Source organism: Mustela nivalis (assembly GCF_964662115.1).
Source record: "Mustela nivalis genome assembly, contig: HAP1_SCAFFOLD_1300, whole genome shotgun sequence".
NCBI lineage: Eukaryota > Metazoa > Chordata > Mammalia > Carnivora > Mustelidae > Mustela > Mustela nivalis.
In genome coordinates, this window is record NW_028135364.1 from 96297 (window position 1) to 117511 (window position 21215).

The 21215-nt window shown below is 35.0% G+C and overlaps 1 long non-coding RNA gene across 3 annotated transcripts in view; it reads left to right on the forward strand.

Annotated features, from left to right (window-relative positions):
- Positions 1-20975, forward strand: part of LOC309857806 — a 73822-nt gene extending 52847 nt beyond the window's left edge. Inside the window, exons 4-6 of one of the 3 annotated variants that reach the window (XR_014307917.1) lie at positions 2384-2472; positions 10612-10659; positions 11592-20975. This is a non-coding gene — a long non-coding RNA (uncharacterized lncRNA). The remainder of the gene's footprint in view (positions 1-2383; positions 2473-10611; positions 10660-11591) is intronic. The other 2 variants (XR_014307919.1, XR_014307918.1) reach the window with 2 other exon arrangements.
- The last annotated feature ends 240 nt before the right edge of the window (positions 20976-21215 follow it).

The window sequence follows — 21215 nt, forward strand, 5'->3', positions numbered from 1 at the left end:
AACTTCCTCATCTTTTATGGGTGAATAATATTCCCTTGTATGTATATACCACCTTTCGTTAATTCCTTTGTCTATTGATGGACAGTGGGTTGCTTCTACCCTTTAGTTATTATCAACAGTGTTGCAATGAACAAGGGTGTACAAGTGTCTGTTTGAGTCGCGGTTTTCTCTTTTCTTCAGGTATGATGATTTTTAACAACTCCTATAAGTAATTCTCCCAAGCAGGTACTGCTCCCCTAGATGTTAAAAGAAAACCTAAAAATACTTTCTAAAGATTGGTAGAAGGAGGAAGAATAGAGAGAATATACTTTTCATACTTTTTCTTTTACAATGTTCCCTTCTGACTTGAATGCATTCATTTCTTTCAGTGACTATAATTAGATTGATACAATATCCTATTTGTTATTCTCTAACTTAAATAATATGTAATTGCTTCAGAATTTTAAGTTTAGACATAAAGTATCAATTTAAAGAACACTTTTGAAAAGTACAATTTTTTCTCATACTACTTCCATTAATTATAGGTTACGTTTACATGGAATATTAATCAGAAAAATACTTTCTTCTGTTTTATTAATATTTGCCAGCATTCACAATGGGATGATTACCAGACAGATGATAGAGAGATGGATAACTAGTCAGTCTGGCTCAACTTTCTTATACCCCTTTTATAAAGGGGAAACTGAGATTTTGAAAGCTTAAATATATAAGGCCCTTCAGTTAGAAAGTAGCAGAAGCCCAAATTCAAACTTGGTCTTCCTGGTACCAAAACCCATTTTAACCATTATAGATTCTTTCCTCCCTTAGCTATGGTAATCCACACCACAGCAACGTGAAGTTGACTGGGAAGTTGAGAGCTATTCATTTTGTCTTGAGGAATGGAGTTCTGAGAGATTAAATCATTTGTTTAAGATTTCATAGCTGATAAGTGGTACATCAAAAACTTGGGTCTTCTGTTCCATTATTTTTTTTTAAAGATGTTATTTATTTATTTGACAGACAAAGATCACAAGTAGGCAGAAAGGCAGGCAGAGAGAGGAGGAAGCAGGCTCCCTGCTGAGCAGAGAGCCCCATGCAGGGCTTGATCCCAGGACCCTGGGATCATGACCTGAGCCAGAGGCAGAGGCTTTAACCCACTGAGCCACCCAGACGCCCCTTCTGTTCCATTCTTTATACTCCTCCTCCACCCCATAACCTAAGCAGTCATGACTCCATTGGTTTTTGTTGAAGTTAACATATTGTACCCCCAAAGTTAAAGTCTGAACTCTTAAGCAATCCATGCTCATGGACTGGAAGTACCGTAAATATATGTATTTTTTTTTAATAGGCAAAGTATGCAAATTACCCTATACCATACTTCTTTTATCAACAGAATAAGCATCACATTTTAGATTGATTGAGTTTAAAAATAGTTCTCCATCATCTGCACCTTAATCTCATTACTCTTAGGAAGAATTACTGTGAGGAATTTTCCTGAATATCAACTTAGAGTGCATTTGTGCTTCTGTAGTATTAAAAATACTTTGAAGCTTTGCTGCAGATCATACTAATCCCGAGCCGATGTGACAGGAACTGTGCAGGTACTCCGAAACTGGATCCTTCAAAGGGTTCCCACCTAAGCTGGTCTTGACAGCTGACGGTGGATCAGTAGCACCATACAGTATCTTCCAAGGTGCTAGTTTTTTTAGTCCATAGAAAAATTCAGTAATCACTGCTAGAACTATTTGTAACCTAGCTGTCTTTGAATTTTAGTAAATACAGATCATATCTGTGCATTAACATATGGGGAAAAGGGTATCTCCTAAAGGTACTCATTATTTTTTGGATTAATCCAGTTCCATGTCAAAGAACTGAACTATAGTTTCCACACAACTCAAATGCAAATGAATAAGTATAAATATCACGAATTTACCTTTTTTTAATATAGCCTTAAAAAATGCACCCTCAAGTCACTTCATCGAAATATCTTTGCCCCCCCCCTTTTAAAAAGATTTTATTTATTTATTTGACAAACAGAGATTGCAAGTAGGCAGAGGGGCAGGCAGAGAGAGAGAGGGGGAAGCAAGCTCTGCACTGAGCAGAGAGCCCGATGCGGGGCTCGATCCCAGACCCTGAGATCATGACCTGAGCAGAAGGCAGAGGCTCTAACCCACTGAGCCACCCAGGCTCCCCTATCTTTGCCCCTTTTATTATAATGTCTTCTCAGAAGAGGGAGAAATGCATTATAAATGTTAAAATACGGAACTGTATGAATGAAGTGCTTTTTCAAAATACAGACGGAACCCCTCTTAGGTTTCTGTTAAGAAAACAGATATTACATCCTCTTATAACGAGAGTGTTTGTTCTCCCCTCTCCCACTGCTGGGCTTCATTTCCACCTAGAGACATCTGTATGCCAATCCCAGGAGGAATGCCTGTGCTCTGCTAAGTCACAGCTCACATGGCCCCTCTCTCCTGGAGAATGAATTATCAGGTAATCTCTACTCTTATCCAATTGATTTTACTTCCTCCACATTTCAGCTTCATTAGCATAAAACAGAACAGGGCTTAATGATTACTTAAAACTAAACTCAAGGAAAGGAAAACAAAATTTGTTGGTAAAAGATGGTTGGTAATAATATTAGAATAGTTTCAGATGCAAGCAAATATTCTTCAAATATTTTTCACTAGAGAAGACTAGAAACATAGCTATGTTTCTTACTATAGACACTACTATACTCTTACTATACTCTTACTATAGACACTACTTTAAAAATGCAAACATTCTGAAATATTTGTATAACACAATTTCATTTCCAAAGGAGAATGGTTATTTGTCCTCATTTTCCCCCATTTAAGTGAATAAACTTTGTTTTTCTTATGATAGATTAGCTAACTGAAGAGACTTTTTTCCCCCACACAAAGTATAAACAATTGTTTCCCAGACATCAGCTTTGGAAAAAGCCTGCCGTTGACAGCTGATATAGTCATGGATCTTTAGAAGAGCTGTGTTCTGATTCTCAGAGGATACCTTACCAGTCCATTTGTTTTCAAGTTTGTGAAGTGACCCATCTGCAATGATATTTTCCTGTCACTTCCAAATATTCCTCTACTAAGGTACACAAAGTGAGGCCCAGAATGTTTTTTAAGACTCTGAATTGTTTGAAGGCAAGGCATATTCTAAAATAATACATGGGGATGGATGAGTAAAAGAGGTATTAACTAAAATAAAATAAAATAAAATAAAATAAAATAAAATAAAATAAAATAAAATTTGGGTGTATTCAGTAAGGCAAAGGAAGAGAAATGATATGGGGAAATATGGGGGGGGGTCTGTGGTTGTCTCTGCTTCAGAAATATGAGGGCTCTATTGGGAAGGGGAAAATAAAGTTTGAGATTATCTATTAATTTACTTCTAAAAAACTCACTACTTAAAGCAAGGATTTATATATATATATATATATATATACATACATATATGCTACTAAAATATAGATATATGTGATACACACACACATCAAAACCATCAGCGCAACAATTCCTTTGTTTCTTAGAAACAACCACTGCGATACACATGACTTTTATTTTTTGAATGCAGTGTACTGGTAAGCACTGTAGCAATTTCTAGAATTTGGTCCCTCTTCTTTATGGTGGTAATTTGATTTGAATGTGTTAACTTGAATATTTAGACTTTAAAGTGGCTGGAATTTTCTAATATGATCAAAATCCAGAGTATCTACACTTTTTTTTTTTTGCATATGTGTTTTATATACATATATATATATATTTTCTTTTGACTTTTCTGTTCAAAAATGGATTTCTACTAAATTTTCTTAGGTGCATTTGACAAGCTATTGCTGAAAAATATTTATTACTTTTTTTATTGGCCTATACTGTAGATGTACGAATGTGCTACTGGTCATGTGAATTATATACAACTCTAGGAGACAAACACAATCTCCAGTTACAAATGAAGGGCACACATGGGTGATCCAACATGTGAGTCATCAAGAAATGCAATACTGTGCAAAGACTGGTGAATCACACAGTCTGTAAAGGCAACTTTTTGAGCTTTTCACCCAGATGACTGCTGCAAAGCATAACAAGCAATAAGGAAGAGGAGGTCGTAGGGGGAAAGGAAGAGAGGGAAAAATAAGGGGTGGGGGGGGCTCTCTATAATGTTTTTATTTTTCCTTACTTTCTTGACCAGTGAACCAACAACAGAAAGGAAACTTGCAGCTCTTTTCTACCATGACCATTCTCACGTACCTAGTGCCAACTGAAAATTCTAAAATTGATTATAATCGATTTAGAATTTTCCTTTAAGTCTTACACCCTATGCACTGTAAAGTGACTTGAGGAGTAAGTTTCTATGTCATTTATTTAATAATGTGGTCTTCCACTCTGTGGAAGCTACATGGGAGCACAGAGCACAGGCCTCACAGTTGATGACGACCTAGTGCAAGAAAGAAAGAAAGGAGAAAGGAAGGTCTTCCAATGTTATTTTAACATCTGTGAAATGTATTCACTCTTTAAAGCTCTGTCTCTTCCCTGTCCTCTTCATCTTGAAACAATTCATGTCAAAGAAAGCATCTGAGCACAAAAAACATTAATTCTTGCTCTAGCCCACAATGTAGATGTACCGCTACCTATCTGAAAAGTCAATGGCAGCCTTGGAGATTGTGTGTGGGAGCTGTTCATACATGCAATGACCCGTCGAATAGTATCCAGACTCCTCACCCCAGTGCTAAAAACTCTTCATGGTCTCACCTCAGAACCTAAGCATCTTCCAACATCCTCTTTGCCTCTTTCCTCACCCCGTGTTCCAGCCATATTGGTCTGATAGTTGTATATTATTTCTCTGACACATAAATTGTTACACCCCTTTGCCTTCTCTTTAAAGCTCTTTCCCCTTGGATTGCCTCTGTATGTCCGTTTTTTCCTCACAGAAGATTTCTACTCATCTCATAGTAGATAAGAATTGCTCAAAACTTTCCAGAATATTTTCATGGACTGTGTATTTAGAGGAAAGAGAACATTAAAACAGAAAAGGATTTAGGGATTGTCTAGCCCAAACTTCCCATTTTGCATCTGAGGAAATGGAGACACAGAGTTTGAATACTGCCCAAAGTCACACATGAATCCACGGTAAGGTCCAAGGCTAACTACCCATCCCTTGCTGTTCTCTTCAGTGGTGATCACATCTGCCTTCAATTCAGACAATTCTGGAATTAACCTTGGGAGATGTGTTAATATTTCTGAGTCTAAACCTAAAACTGGACATAAAAATAGGGAATCTAGAAGAATCTCTTTCTTTCCTTCTTTCTTTTCATAGTCTTTTGTGATTTCCAGTTCATTCATTTAATCTACATACCACGTAGGACTTCCTTACTGTCAGAAAGAACTAGCATATAGTAGCAGAAGGTAAGAGTTAGCACAAAGACTACGGGGTTAGAATTTTTGGGTTCAAATCTTAATCTACCTGCGTGCTTTGGGCAGGGCACTTAACTGCTTTGCCTCAGTTTTATCATTGGTAAACTGAGGATAACTAACTTATTAAATTCACTCACACATGCTTAGTCAGAACTTCCTGTTCTAGGCTTTGAGGATTTGGCAGTGAACCACACAGACAGAAGCTCTAATGGAAGTCCCATTCCAGAGGAGAGATAATCAACTGATAAACTATACCTCCCCTCCCCTTCCTCCAACCCCACAGGAAGTGCTCTTTCTTTTGCCCAGAAGTTTCCTTCCTGCAGCTGTCTAAAAGGCTAGCTTCCTCCCTGCACTCGGGTTCTTATAATCACCTTCACTGGGCACCTACTTTAAATTTCAGTCCCGCCCTTATCACAGTTCAATTCCCTTTTCTGCTCTGTTTCTAAAAATAGTGATTCCTCATTACTATCTAACACACCATATGTTTTTATTAATTTGTCTAGTTTGTGTTGCATCTTCCTTACTCAAATGTAAACCCCATGAAGGCAGGGATGTTTGTCTGTTTTGATTTCGGCTGTATCCAAAGAATCTAGGCCCACTTTATAGGCCTGGTATCTATCAGGTACTCATTTTCTATTTACTAAGTGACTGCATTATTATATAGTGTAATGTCCTATGGTGATATTTGCAATTAAGCAAAATAAAATTAAACAATAAAATAAAACAGAATTAAGTGTGTAGAGAGAAAGATCTGACACTGTTAGATTGAAGTGGTGAGGGAAGGCCTTACTAAGAAGGTGATCTTTGACTAGAAACATGAATGCAGAGAGAAAAATAAGCTATGGGGATAACTGATGGTTGAATGTTCTAGATAGCAGGGGCAGCCTGTGCAAAGGTCCTGAGGCTAATTCAAATTTTACATGCTCTGTTAATGGCAAAGAGACACAAGTACACTAGAGCAGAGTGTGTGAGAAGAGGGGTAAGAGAAAACGTGAGAGAAACCATTTAGACCATTCATGTAAACCATGGTGAGGACTGTGGATTTGGTAATAAGAGAGCCAACCAAACTGAGGTATAGAGAGATGTTGAGAGAGTTGAAGACAAATATCTGACATGTACACATATTCAATACAAGTTAGTTACTGTACACCAGGGATTGAATCACAGTTAAAAGTTACAAATGAAGGCAATGAAAAGAACAAATAAATGAACACTGAATTTCCTTCCCAGTCTCTACCCTCTATGACAACAACATCAAAATGCACAGAAGGCAACTTAGGATAGAAAGGGACATGTGGAAAGTTTTACTGAAAAAAATATATATATACAAAGACTGGAGATGTATATATATATAGTTTTATTTTTTAAAAGGCATATCACATGTAACAGTGACACTCAGAACCTGAAGCATTTTAGTCGTAGTCTGTGCTATGGATTTTTCTGCACTTATTTTTACTCTTAAAATATACAGCTGCATTTTATCAAATAATCAGTTAACAAAATGACAATAGTTTCCTGTCACAGATTTGTTTATTCCAAACTACTGTTTGATCTCACAAACACACCAAAACATTACCAGCCAGACCATTTAAACTCTTTTAAATATCCCCCCTTGGACGGCATGAGTTTTACTCTTGATAACGTCAGTCCAAATTCTGTACATGATTATATTCATCCTAAAGCAAGAAAGTACATGGTAACATTAAAGATTGTGCTTTACTGTATACCTTATTGATCACAATTTTGTATCAGTTATTTTCTTCCTTCAGCACAGTTTCTGGAATTTTCGATAAATATGACAACGTTTCTGAAGAGAAAAATTTCAAGTCACATAGTAATTAATTCATTGTTAAAGTGGCAATAGATTCAGTGTAACACCGAAGCATGTTCTTTCAACCTTATCAGAGAAAAGAGAGAACTGCTTTCTTAAAAGATACTTTGAGGGTTTTTTGAGGGTTTTTAAAATTAAGGGCCATGCTTATACTTTATTAGTTAGTCCAATTCTTGTGTAATAGTGAGCATCTAATCCATTTAGCAGATTTTATTTGTCAAGCTAAAAAAGCATATGCTATATTTAGTTCCAGCAAGGGTTGTAGAAATCAGTTGAAAAAAATCACATAGAGTTGGTAGAACACGTAGGCTTTTAATTATTTTACTTGTCCAAAGGGCACACCCATTGGGCAGGCTGCCTACTATACATTATAAATTAATTCCATTTGTCCTGAAAACTTGTTCATTATTTCAGTACTTTGAATTTTGGCTGCCCTAATTAATCTCTGTTTTAGAATTCAGGCACTTGAACCTCTGCAAAGGCTGCATTTTTCCAGCCTGTAATCACACTCTGAACAGACAGTCGAGCGCTGGGGACAATGGCTCCTTCACCCTCTCAGCTATACCTCGGCTTCCGTGGAGACAGACCTTCTGTCTCTGATTTATGTGCTGTGTCCTCCTTGAGGAGAAATGCCTGAGTGGGGAAGTGCACAGCCCTGAGGCAGATTACTTCCTCAGTCTTTGGTCCTGTCACCCAAAGGGTGTCCCTTGAGCACTGATAGAGAGCCAAGAGGCACCTTGGAATGTTCTCTGGGAGATACGAACCCACCCCACCATCAGCCTTTGCAGGTTACATCTGCTTCCTTTTCAATCCATGCACTGTGAAGGCTGATGTACTCAGGGGTCTTGATGCTGCCCTTTCTTGCCATGGCACAGGGGCCTGGAGCTAAGGGACACTGGTAGGCTCACCCTGCCAACTCAGGCCTTTGGCAGTATAAAGGGTCACCATATTGCCCTGCCCTCTCAGAGTTCTCTTGCTACATGACTGCTCTTTTTGAATGAATGGAAAACTATTTTTAACTTCAGTTATTGTTCACTGAGAATGAAAAAAAAAATGTTTCATCTGACCTTTTCTGAGTATTTTCCTTTTACTTCATATAATGATGCAGAGAACGTCCTTACAATGAATTCTGTGTTCAGACAAACAAACACACAAACAAGCCCCAATTTACTTGTCACCTAGTTCTTCATTTATTTCTGGAAAATCTACTCCCTAATTCTTATCAAGTAATCATAGAGGAAAGCTAGCACATTGTTTTGCTTATTGATTCTTCTGGTAATTGTAGAGGTAAGAATGGGGCCGTGACTCTGTCACAGATAAGGACAGGGGCCCAGGGTAGCTCCTGATGCCTGACGTTACAGAAGATTGCAGACCTCTGAAATGAGCTTTGTTCCTGCTCAGAAAAGGCTTCAGATTTTTTTTTTCTTATTTGTGGGGACTTCCACTTCCTACTTTCTTTTTTTCTAGACCTTTATTTTTTTTATTTATTTTATTTTTTTTAAGATTTTATTTATTTATTTGTCAGAGAGAGAGTGAGTGAGAGCGAGCACAGGCAGACAGAGTGGAAGGCAGAGTCAGAGGGAGAAGCAGGCTCCCTGCGGAGCAAGGAGCCCGATGTGGGACTTGATCCCAGGATGCTGGGATCATGACCTGAGCCAAAGGCAGCTGCTTAACCAACTGAGCCACCCAGGCGTCCCTTTTCTAGACCTTTAGAATTAGTTTTATACTTTAAGAATTCAATTATCTATATTTTGGTGTGTTTAGATTGGGTTGGGGGTAAAAGGCAAGAGACAAAGTCATAAATAGCAAAATTCAAACTAGTGTAATAATTAATCCATAACCTAAATATCTATATTAATAATACAGGTTGATAAATGTCTCTTACAATGTATTTTTAAATTTAAACTATTTCTCACATAGATTAGGTAAAAGTTGAGCCTTCTAATCTTATTTTTGGAAAATCAGTCAATTCAATAATGAGAAAAATAACAAAGGAAAAAAATCTATTAAACTTTGCTCTTCAAAAACAGAATGAGTGGAAGTTTGTTTTATGACATTTTGAGATCGAACCTATTTCCTAGTGGCTTTTTGGGAGTTGGGAAGGAAAGGTTGAGTGGAGAGACTGGCTGTCCATGTGGCACCAGTGTGAGGACACTAATGTGAAGGAACTGTGAAATCCTAGATTCTTACATGCATTTAAAAAAAAAAAAAAAAGCAGATGGGCACCAGGTGGCTCATTGGGTTAAAGCCTCTGCCTTTGGCTCAGGTCATGATCTCAGGGTCCTGGGATCGAGCCCCACATTGGGCTTTCCACTCAGCAGGGAGCCTGCTTCCCCCTCTCTCTGTCTCAGCCTGTCTCCCTGCCTACTTGTGATCTCTGTCTGTCAAATAAATAAATAAAAAATCTTGAAAAAAAAAGGCAGAAAAAATTAAAACAGCTTAAAAAACAATTTGAATAGGAGATAAATGATATTAGATTTAACGATTATAAAGCTAGGTGTTATCTTTTGATTAAAAGATATTTTATGAGAGTGTATGTTTGTGTTTTCAAGTGAATGGGAGGTAATCCAAATTTATACTCACTTTCAGCTAATAATCTATAATCAAAGAAGTAGTACATACCTATTTACTTAGGATATAATACATGCTTATTTGGTGTCAAGTCCTCATATTAATATTCTCTGAAATTATAACATAAACTCTTATAATTTTAAATTTTACAAAGGAAAACCAAGATAAAGCACTTTTCAAAGGGTAGTTTTCCTTTTTCTTAAGATAAAGTTGTAGTTCAAGCTTGCCAGTTAAAAATCCTCCCTTTTCTTCCCTCCCGCCTTCCTTCCTCTCCTTCTCTTTTTGCTTTTTTGTGGTGCACTTTACTAAGAAAAAACGATGGTAGCTTTAGATGTAGAAATATTTTATTTACTTGTATTTGAGGCTTTGATGCGCAATTATTAAGTTAGCAATGGAAGTGGAGTGTTTGATTTTCATCTTTGTTTCTAGACATAAGAAAAAAATGGATTGTTCCTATTTGAAAGTTTGAAATTTAGGTTCTTGCAGACTTTCCTTATGTTTGCAAGGTCTTGTGACAACTACCTGAACACAATCTACTGAGAATTCCGAAACAAACTTTATAAAGTCGTAAAGTAAGAAAACTGATGTAGCCTCCAAATCCAGCCTTATTCCTGTGGAAGGATATTTGAAAACAGCTCTGGCATACATTTTTGTGCACCAATCTCTGAAATTGTTAAAAATATAAAAAGAAAAGGAATGGGTACTGAGCAAATGTTTCATAGGGCGATGTACAAAAGCATGAAGATAAGTCAGCTTAGAGCAGATCATCAATCTTAATTCTTTCAAATATTCCTCCAGATTGAAATGTCCTGTTTCGCATGGAATAACTGTAAAGACTCAACCTCAGTAAGTATAGAATTTTGAATAAAATATATTTTTGCTTTCTCACCCCCACCATCCAATAGACACACAAATTGTCCTAAAGAAGAAATGTCATGTGTTGGAAAAATATACTGTTTGTAAGTATGTAAATAAGTATATAAATATGTAAATGTAAGTATGTAAATAAGTATGTAAATATGTAAATATACTGAAATATATATGAATTTCTCTGTGTGCTACATATATATATATATTTATTCCATTATTTCTTCTAAAGTATTCCAAATATGTGATAATGGATGTACATCTAATTTAAAATTTTACTATCCACTCCAGTAAGATATCTTTAGAAACTATAGAAACATTGTGAAAATTGTACTTTCAATGTAATATTGGTTTTAACTGAAGTAAAAAGTTATATTTAAAGGCTGTAGGAAAATTGAAGCCCTTGCCATTACTTCTGACTTGTCCCTTAGGCTATTTCCCATAATAGAAGAGAAAGCTTACTTTATCTTTTGTCTCCAATAGATATTTTTATCTCTTTGATACTAATTTTGTATCCCCCCAAAACAGATATTTCTCTGGAGTGCCTTCAAATGTTTCCCATATAGGATGGGAAAACTGTGGTAACTTAAAAGTGCTCTTTGAAAGATATTTCATGAAGCTAACGTTGCTTATTAGAATTATAGTCTTGTAGTTTGTGTCCATAGAACTGTGAGTTTTTATGGTGGTTCTTAAATCAGTATAAATTAACAAAATTTTATATCATTCCAGTGACCGTAACAAAACTGAGCAGAGAGTAGAATTGAGAATGTGAAAGAAACTATTTTGAAATGAGCATTTAGGTCAAAAACTCTGTTTCATAAAAATATTTTTGTTACCCTAAAACAACAAAAAGAATTGAGGGGACTCTTTGACAAGTCGTTGCCAAAATTATTTTTTCCTTTTTTTGCCAGAAAATAAAAGCCGAAAATAGACTGAAGCATAATATATTTTTATAGCTCTCTCTCCAGAATGACAGAATTTTCTGTAAATCTCATTATGTAAAATATGTCTTCCCTGTGGTAAGTATGAGGTATGGGGAGAAACTAATTGGATTGCTCAAATTAGTCAATATGTCTGAAACTATTTTGGGGATGCTTAGCCTTTTGGGTAACTATATGATATAATTTGTTGGTTTCTTGTGAGAGTTATTCTTTTGAGCAACAAGCAGAAATCCAGCACAACATTAAGAAATGCAATTTTAGGCACAATACAAGGGCCACAGATGACCACAATGTGTATCGTCATCTCAAAGAGAATGATGTACTGAAAAATTAAGAGTGATAGCATGACAGTGGAATGACTGCCAACTTTTTGGACATTGATGTAAGCTGAATTTAATAAAAGCAAAAGAGATGTTAGTGAAGGAAGACTCTAGAATAACTTATTTTGTGATTTTGTTAGGGTTTTTCTAATGGTATCTTCTCTGGGGCAAATATCTTCTAGCTGAAATGATTGTAATTAAAAAAATAAAATTGTAAAAGGTGAGAACATTTTGTCTTAAGAATATTATACTTGACAGTATCTTAACTACTAGTAAATATGTCCTTGTGTTTCTTTAAATCCTCTGTGGACTAAATATTCCACTCGCTGAGATTGTTTTATAAATATCAGTATTTATGTTGATTTGACTGGTTTTTTTGGATAAACATGGCCCAGTATACACATCTGAACTCCATTGACTTCTGGGTGTTAATTGCCTCGGGAGGTGGCACTACAGGCCAGAGAATCTGCCATTGATCACATTTTGGGAATTGTCTTTAAATCCAACACCATTTATTTATTTATTTATTTTTATTTATTTTTTTTTAACACCATTTATTTTTAAACCCCATTTTAAATTCAATTAACCAACCTATAGTACATCATTATACTGAAAGAAGACAAATCTCTAGATCCTTTGAGCGTGATTCAGTTTTCAAGAGTCGCTGGAAAACCCATAATGTTACAAAATTTGGTGCATAAAATCGTTGATTATTGATTCACAAGGACTGGAATAAAACAACAAATCTAATTTTCATCTGTGCTGAATGAAATACCTGAGAAGTTCATTTTGGATATTTGTTCTGAACACCCACTTAGAGTCAATACTAAAAAATGAATGAGATGGGAAAATAATTTCTACTGGACCTCAAGGAGGGAACAGTATGTGGTTCATAAATTTGGATAGAGGGCATGAAACTCACTCCTAAAGATATGTTTTGGTAAGAACAGAAGTAGGTAAGGAAGAACTTTCATCTAACCAGAGCACATCACTGCCTCTCTGTTCTCTTCTATATAGCTTTTTACTAAACAAAACTTGGGGACAGTTAAAGAATATAGTTTTGAATGGGTCCCCAAATTATTAGTACCCGCATGTCTTGTTCAATTGAGATAATATAGAAATGTTTTCAAAAATGAAAATATCATAAGACATATAAAATCTCTCAAGAGGTTATTTGGGGGCCAGACACGTATTTATGATTGCAAGGGTTAAAAACATGATTATCTTTGTTCATGTCATCCGAAAGAAAATACATGGTCCATTGCACAACAGAGTAAAATTCATAATCTAATAAGATGCTTTTATTAAAGAAAAAAAATTATTTGCCTGTAATTTAACCCCGTGCATTGCTTTATGTCAGTCATTTGGGTTGTGGCCAAGATCCCTGATGAGCATTGACCTGTTTGCACTTTTCCACACCAGAACCTCTGAAGATGATTAGCTTCTGTGATTTAGACTTGAGATTCCAGGCCATCCAGATGTGTGGGACCCCAAAATGGAAGTTAGCTCTTTCTACACTGTTTTATATAAAGTCAGGAGAATGGGGGATAGATGGGACATTGACTGTGTCTGTTGAGCAGTTAGATATAGACGTGTGCCAGAGAATTAAGGAGGAGACAACAAGAACACACTGAACACCTACCATGTTCAAGGAATTACATCAGGTCCTCAGATGACGAAGAAACAATTCCTGACCTCAAGGATCTCACTGTCTAGTGGGGGAAATGGACAAAGAAAGAGAAGTATACAAAAAAGTACTTTCATGAAATTATTTGTGTACCTATTTTTCATTCTTAGAGTCCACAGAGAAAATATATATAATATAGACACTAGAATCCTATGTCTTCTTGGAGTACATGTTATTAATCTATTATATTTCCCTCTTCTCCCCTCATTTTAAAGTTCAACAGGCAACATTAAATGCCCTTTAAAAGTCTCAGAGGATATATGGAACATTATGTTGTCTTCTTACACAATTAAAGATAATTCTTAGCTAATAATTATGCAACAAAAAAGTGTTAAAAATAGATGCTGAGTAATTATATAGAGAGAATTTGATAATGAGGTGAGGTGGGCAGTAACCATAGAATTCTGTCACTCTCTGATAGCTTGCCTCAAATTATCCAGTACTTTTGAGTCTCTGTGTCAATCGAGTATATAATTTAGTATTTTTTAGGAAATAAATATTTGTCTTTATTCTATGGCTATACGATATGTCTATTTGTGCAATAATCATCATCACTTCCATAAGTTATTTAAGACACTTGTGGGCATGTCTATTGTCTAATGTCTCAAATTCTTTGACATCTAAATATTTCCCCCAGCAAATCTATGCTTTTGAGATCCTCTTGCCGAAGAAATGTAACAGTATTTGCATTTGTGTAATTTCCTCATCGCTAGCATCATGGTTGGAATGTTGCAGCTTCTTAACAGCTTTGGGGAAACACTAAAAACTAGTTTTAAGACAGGAAACTGGGAAGAGTAGTGTATTTAATTGGCATTTCAGAGGGGATATTTAAAAAAGCACCGAAATTGACTTTGATCCAAAATTATCTGATTCATACCTTCCACTGATTAAAAATTATAAGCTATAAAGCCACTTCATTTTTGTTGTTGTTGTTGTTGTTAAAGATTTTATTTATTTATTTGACAGACAGAGATCACAAGTAGGCAGAGAGGCAGGCAGAGAGAGAGAGGAGGAAGCAGGCTCCCTGCTGAGCAGAGAACCCCATGCGGGGCTCGATCCCAGGATGCTGGGATCATGACCTGAGCCAAAGGCAGAGGCTTTAACCCAATGAGCCACCCAGGCGCCCCTCCACTATTAATAGTAAATAACTAATTGTTAAAAAAACAGTTCTGCAGATGTGTCATTGTGTTAGTTTCCCTCAGTATTAGTCTCCAATAACCATTTATGTTTAATAGAGGAGAGAGGTTGCTCGTAAAATAAGTCCAAAAGGAATAATTTCCAAAAATCTAGTACAAATAGTATCTATTTGCTGGGACTAAGAGTTTGCTAGCTGGATTAGTGGTGCTGGTGGTGGGGGGGGGGGGGTCTTTGCCGGGTTGCAAATATTAAATTCATAAAGATAGCTTAAATCAAATTACAGTTTCCCACTTTAACCTAAGAACATCAACGAAGGCATACCTCCATGTCTGATAGACTTTCATATATTTCGTGGTACTTATTGCAAATTTAAGCCATCCAATTTTCTGCAAATCTGTAAATATGAAAGGAAAGCAGCCAAAAATGAAGATTTAAAGATTTGAATGAGAAGGAAACTTTCTTACTATGAAGTCATTTTCTTATTTCTGTCTCTCTCCCAATCTCAAAACATATTTTAACATACAATAATTTCCATGTAACTTTTTTTTTTGGAGAAGAAACAGTTATAAAGAATATAATTAATCATATAAAATTGTTAACGTATCTGGATTATTGCTACACATTTAATAAGGAACATTCTTACATTACAAACATAAAGTAACCTCTGAATGAGGTCTTTTGTCTTTCCTCTTTCCAATTATGATTTCAGTGATTGAGTTGCCACATGGTCTTATTGTTCAAGAAACAAACTGATCTATTAATAGTTCTTAGAAGAGACAAACACTGTGACATTTGTCACTAAATATTGGGTTTTGCCTATTTATTTTTTAAAAATGCAGAGTGAAGGAAATATGAATAAAACTCTATAGGAATTATTTTGACAAAGAAAGATTAAAAAATAGAATAAAAACTACACAAATCACAGAATCTTAGGTCTAGACAAGGTCATTTTTCAAATCAATGCATAAGTCCTTTAGACAATTAATCCAAATATGTCATATGGCATGTATTTGATGGATAACTTGTGCTACAGCCTTTCGTTTTCATAAGGTTTATTGAGCAATATGATATTTAACTGTAATGGATTCTTGACTTGTGGCTGGAGTCCTTTCTCAGCCTTGAAGTCACCTGTGGAGAGAACATAGCAGCCTGCTGGTTATCTTAGTAAAGTCCTTGCATGTCCAAGTTTGCTTTAGATTTTTCATTCTTAAAGCATGAATTCTTATAAAGATGATTTTGATGGAGTAAAACAAAATCCATGTAATGCATATCTGAACTTAATATCAAAAATATTTATAAACTTCTGTATTTTCCAAATATAGTATTTTACATAATATTAGAACCATTAAAAAAATCCTTTAATAGAGGAGCAGCTTTGTAGTTAAAATTGTCAAGTTCTGCTAATCTCATTAATTTTAAATTTCTATGTAGAATAGAAACCTAGAAAAGTACCATAGCTACTTTTATACCATAAATTCTCCCTTTTATTTTCTATTTTTAGTCTATTCATCCTAGTCTATTTATTCTATTTTCTTTTTTAAATTTTTGTAGACTGTACTTTTTAATACATTTTTTGTTTATTCTTTTTCTTCCCCTTTCCACCACCCTAATCATTCAGACATTTTTTTACTACCAAGTCAGTGCTTACTAAAAGCTCATGGGAAATAAAATAGTATTATATACATTGTTTCACACAGATTGATGTAAAAAACATTTGGTATCCTGTTGATTGAAAGAACAGATGCCCGTATAATTTATGAAGCCAGAAATACCTTCACAATATCTTCCAAAAATAGTAAGGTATTTTAATAACATAGTTGTGGGGAATGAAGTCAAAAGCTTGGAAGAATTTAAATTGTAGACTGACTTTTGAATGGAACATAGACAATTTGAAAGATGTTATCAATATTCAACAAATATTATTGTAATCATTCATGTGTAATGTAACATAGTAAATCACAACGTAATATTTGATTGTTTCACATGAAAACTTTTTTAAAAAAATTATGCATCTCTTATCTCCTCCACAGACAAATTTTAAGCAATCTATATAAGGAAGGTCTGACTTTATTCAAAAACGGGTATGTTTTTTCTAGAAAAAAATACTAATTTTCCTTAATACATATGTTACTCTTAATTTTTCACAATTAATTTACTTGTTTAAGAATTTCAGCATAATAAGACAAGTTGTATAACTGACATGGTATGTTTACTAGGGCTTAATTCTCAAATTATTTTAAATATCAGTCAACATGACTATTCTTTCCAAACTGAGGGATTAATCAACCATTCCTGCAAAGTCTCAGATCAAGGGCACTGTATTTCCTTGCTAAAAATAAGCATGGCTAACTACAGTTTGTGGAAGTCACAATGGTTATACTATTGGCATAATGTATTTTCATTATGAAAAAAAAATAGTTTTTAGCTTCAGTTGTGACTTGAATTTTTCATTTTATTCAGCTCATTCCAAACATCACACTAGCATTATGCCTTATTTATAAAAGGAGGTTTTATTCTAGTAAAAAAAAAAAAAAAAAAGAATTTTTTTGTAAATTGGTTATTTACATGATTAATTATTCATAAAGGGATAGTTTATAAAAGCCCGATATAATTCAATTACAAAATATGCCTGTGGGTTTTGGAAAAATGTAATAAAACATATATTTCCTTTTCTTCCTTTCTTTTTTTTTCTTTGCTTCAGGAAGAAGGTTAAATTTCAGAGCAAAGAAACACTGAAAAATTTTCCAGTAGACAAACCTTTAAATTAAAAACTATGAAGAGTTGGTGAATGTTTAAAAATACAATAATACTGAAACACTAATCTAATTCTATGCATAGTCAATTACGTACTTATTTGATTTAAAAGAATTTACGAATAACCTCAAAAACAAGAAACTATTTTAAAAGATGGAAAATCGTCCTAAATCCACTCTAGTCCCCACACTGTATTAATGGGGATTAAGACAGGGATGCATTAGGTTAATCAAGGGCTCCTAACTTCAGAAGAGTTTAAGATTAATTGTAACTTTTAAAGTAGACATCAATCCTCTTTAAAACTGTCTTGGAAGAGCTCTCCCTGCCTGTCAGTCAGTACCACCTACCAGGTAAGGAAGAAACACAGCAGAGGGCTGATCTTACTGGGAACAACGTCATTGTCCTGTTTGGTTTTTTTCTTCTTCTTCTTCTTCTTTTTTTAAACGATATATTTTGAGGTTATTTAGAAAAGAAATCTAACATTTCTCTCTCTCTTCTTTTCCCATCATAGAATTGGGAAAGCAGCACTCTTTAAAGGGAAGAAACACTGTAACCCTGGAAGATCTAGATAAAAACCTCTATCCTTTAAAAAAAAAATAAGGAATATTATGCTAGCCTTTGCAGAATATCTATTCTAAAGGATTATTTGGAAATAAATTGAACTAGTGTGGTGAGGATGATTTTATTATCCAGATTTTATCTAGGAAATTAAAGCTCAGAGAAATTATGTAACGAGGCAGTGCGTGGCAGATCCCAGTCCGCTGACCCAGTTTTCCTGCTTGTGTTAGTTATCTTCCTGTGCCGTCCAATAAAGAATACCTTTCAAATTGCCACAATACACACACTTGGAAAGCCTTTCTGCATATAAACATAGTTTGTATACACTCTCTACCAAAAAAGAGTTTTAATCCAGTTAGTGATAATAAATGATTAATAGAAGGAAAGTAAGAAAAGCAAAAAATACGACTAATCCTAGGCTTTTATTAAAAGTGGCGTTCATGTTGGAGTTATGGAGGTTCTTTTCTTTAACCTCCTCTATTAGATTAAACTTTGATTTGAGATAGCATATGGTTTTTAAACAAACACACCAATATTGATGTCTCTAAACATTTACAAGAGCAAACAGCACAAAGATGGCTCGCCTGTAGATTTCACAATCTTTCCAGAAAATGAAATTTTCCTTTTAAAATTATAAGAGCTCAGTAAGTGTCCGTTGGACTAATTTGTCTGTGAAAAGTATTTTAAAATCATTCACAGTATGTTTTGGAACATATACGCTATATGGGTTACTTATATATAAATCCAGTTAATGTGTATTTTAAAAGATCATCATTTTTTTTATTCAATTGTGAGTGACATTGCCAAATAGCACAAAGGTTGTGCTGGAAATGTGTCTCTTCTCCAAAGCAAATTCATATGACATTTTACAAAGTGAATGGTGTGGAATTGTTTCTACAGTTTTGGAGGGAAGGAAAACCAGAAATGTTCAGGTCCTCTGCTGTCACCAGGGGTTAAGGGCTATCAGGAATTACAAAGCTGTTGGAAAACAAAATTATAGGCCCCTCTGGGGTGTCAGTATTTCAGTAGTAAAAGATGTCTAGTCTGTGCCAAAGCTCTGGCATGACTCACCCTGGTTTTTCTGCTTTCTCGGTGTAGAACCAGGTCCAAGTATTCAACTTGGCTCTCTTTGAATTGAGTCAGTTTCTGACCTCTTTGATGCTTTCACTCTTTTTATTGAAGTAGCCAGAAGTCCCAATAATTGCAATGATAAATACCAAGAATGAGCATTTCTGTAATAGGCACTTTAACTGTATAATTGGTAAGGTGAAAATGTTACTGCTGAACCTGAGAAAGGAATCTAGGGCCCTCCAAATACCACTTAAACGGGCATCTCATTTGTCCTGGGTTTCAGAGATGGTGTCACTTTCTTCCAGGAGAGCGAGGAGGAAAATACAATGGCTATTTTTCTAACACAACATTTAATACTCTTAATGTTTAGAAGTGAAGATTCATTTTCATAAACAGAAAATGAAACTGATTAAAGTACAAATCTGTTCATGGGTATGTTCTGTCCCTAAAATATTCAAACCAACTGAAATTAATAAAACTCACGTGATTGCAAAGTCTCATTCTCTTTTGTTTGTCCAGATCAATGCCCACATGCTCAATTTAGGTCAAGGCATCAGGCAGAGGAAAAGACTGGAGACTGACATTGAGATGCTCTATTTCACACACTTGCCCTCTGGAAGGACTGGCAGAGGCAGTCACTTAAATTAAATACAGGTCATCAGACAAGATACATAATCTATTCTTAAAACAGACAACTTCAGCATCCCAAATCCCTATGGCCTTTTACTGAGGCACATCACACTGTTTCTTCATGTTCCTCTGTCAATTCATGTTAGAGTGTGCTGTGTTGAAAAGTGGTATTTCATGTGTTCTGTGACCCTCTTGCTCAAAGCAAAGAAATTGCTTTGGTTTACTTATGACCTACTAACCTTAAGCAAAACGAAATATTTAATGTTCTCGCAAGCCTAGAAATGAGAAATAAAGGCTAAAATAAACCTGGCCTTTTGCAAGTTGGTCTTACTCTGTCCATACAACCCTCCAAAGTTATGAAGAGGTAGAGAGAAAGATATTGATCCATAAATGACCCACTGTGGTGGGTCCTGTATGAGCCACTGCTAAGGCTCCTTTCATTCAGGGAAAAACACACAAGTGTGCAGATTGCTACCATCAACTTAGAATTCTGGAATTAGGAACAACGTGTTTGAAAAAAATATGATACTGCAAATTTTGGTACTGGTGAATCTCAGTGTTTCAAAGATCAATGTTTTATAGCCAAGGATTAAGTCATGAAAATAAAAAAAAAAAAATGGAAGAGACAGATTTAGAAGATAGGAGATAATAATAATTGAAAGCACACATGAATTAGCCAAAAATTAAGCTGACCAGCAATTGGAACACTTTTTCCATATGGAATAAAAATAATCTAAATTTTATTCTCTTGTCTGACACAAGGGAACCTGCAAGTAAGAACACAGACATCTTATTTCCAGTTTGGGGACATTTACACTGCTCAGAGATGAGGTTTTTACTTCAACAAACTATAACTATATGAAGCATGCATTTAGTTTATTCCAAGGAAAGAAGAAATTAATCACCGTATTTATCATTTGCTATTTTTATGTGTGTATGGCAAGATATCTAATGTAATTTCTTATTGTTGTAAGTGAATCATATTTATAGTTAGGAATTTTAAGTTAATTATAGTCTATAAAGGACTAGTAGGAAAACATTTTGGAACACAAATAAGAACACGGTTATGCATTGCAATTAATTGTAACTGCCCTAGAGTTTTGCTTATTAATAAGCCCAAAGCATATTTTGTGTTAAAGCAAGTTAGAGTCTTTTATCACAGCATCCCTATTATACAAATATTAACATATGTAGCAAGAGAAGAAGAGCCATGACTGAAAATGGTTGTGTATTGACCTGCCACTAATATCATAACTTTCAGGCAACGGAGCACGAGTGATGTGCCTTCAGTTGTAATTGATAACACAAACAAAGGAATCCACAGTCCCTTGATAATATGCTTTCCAGCAGCAACCCAGAAATACCTACAGATAAAACATTCTCCTAAAAAGTTTTATTTTGTAGGAAAAATTTGGTTATTTCTAAAGAATTAAACAC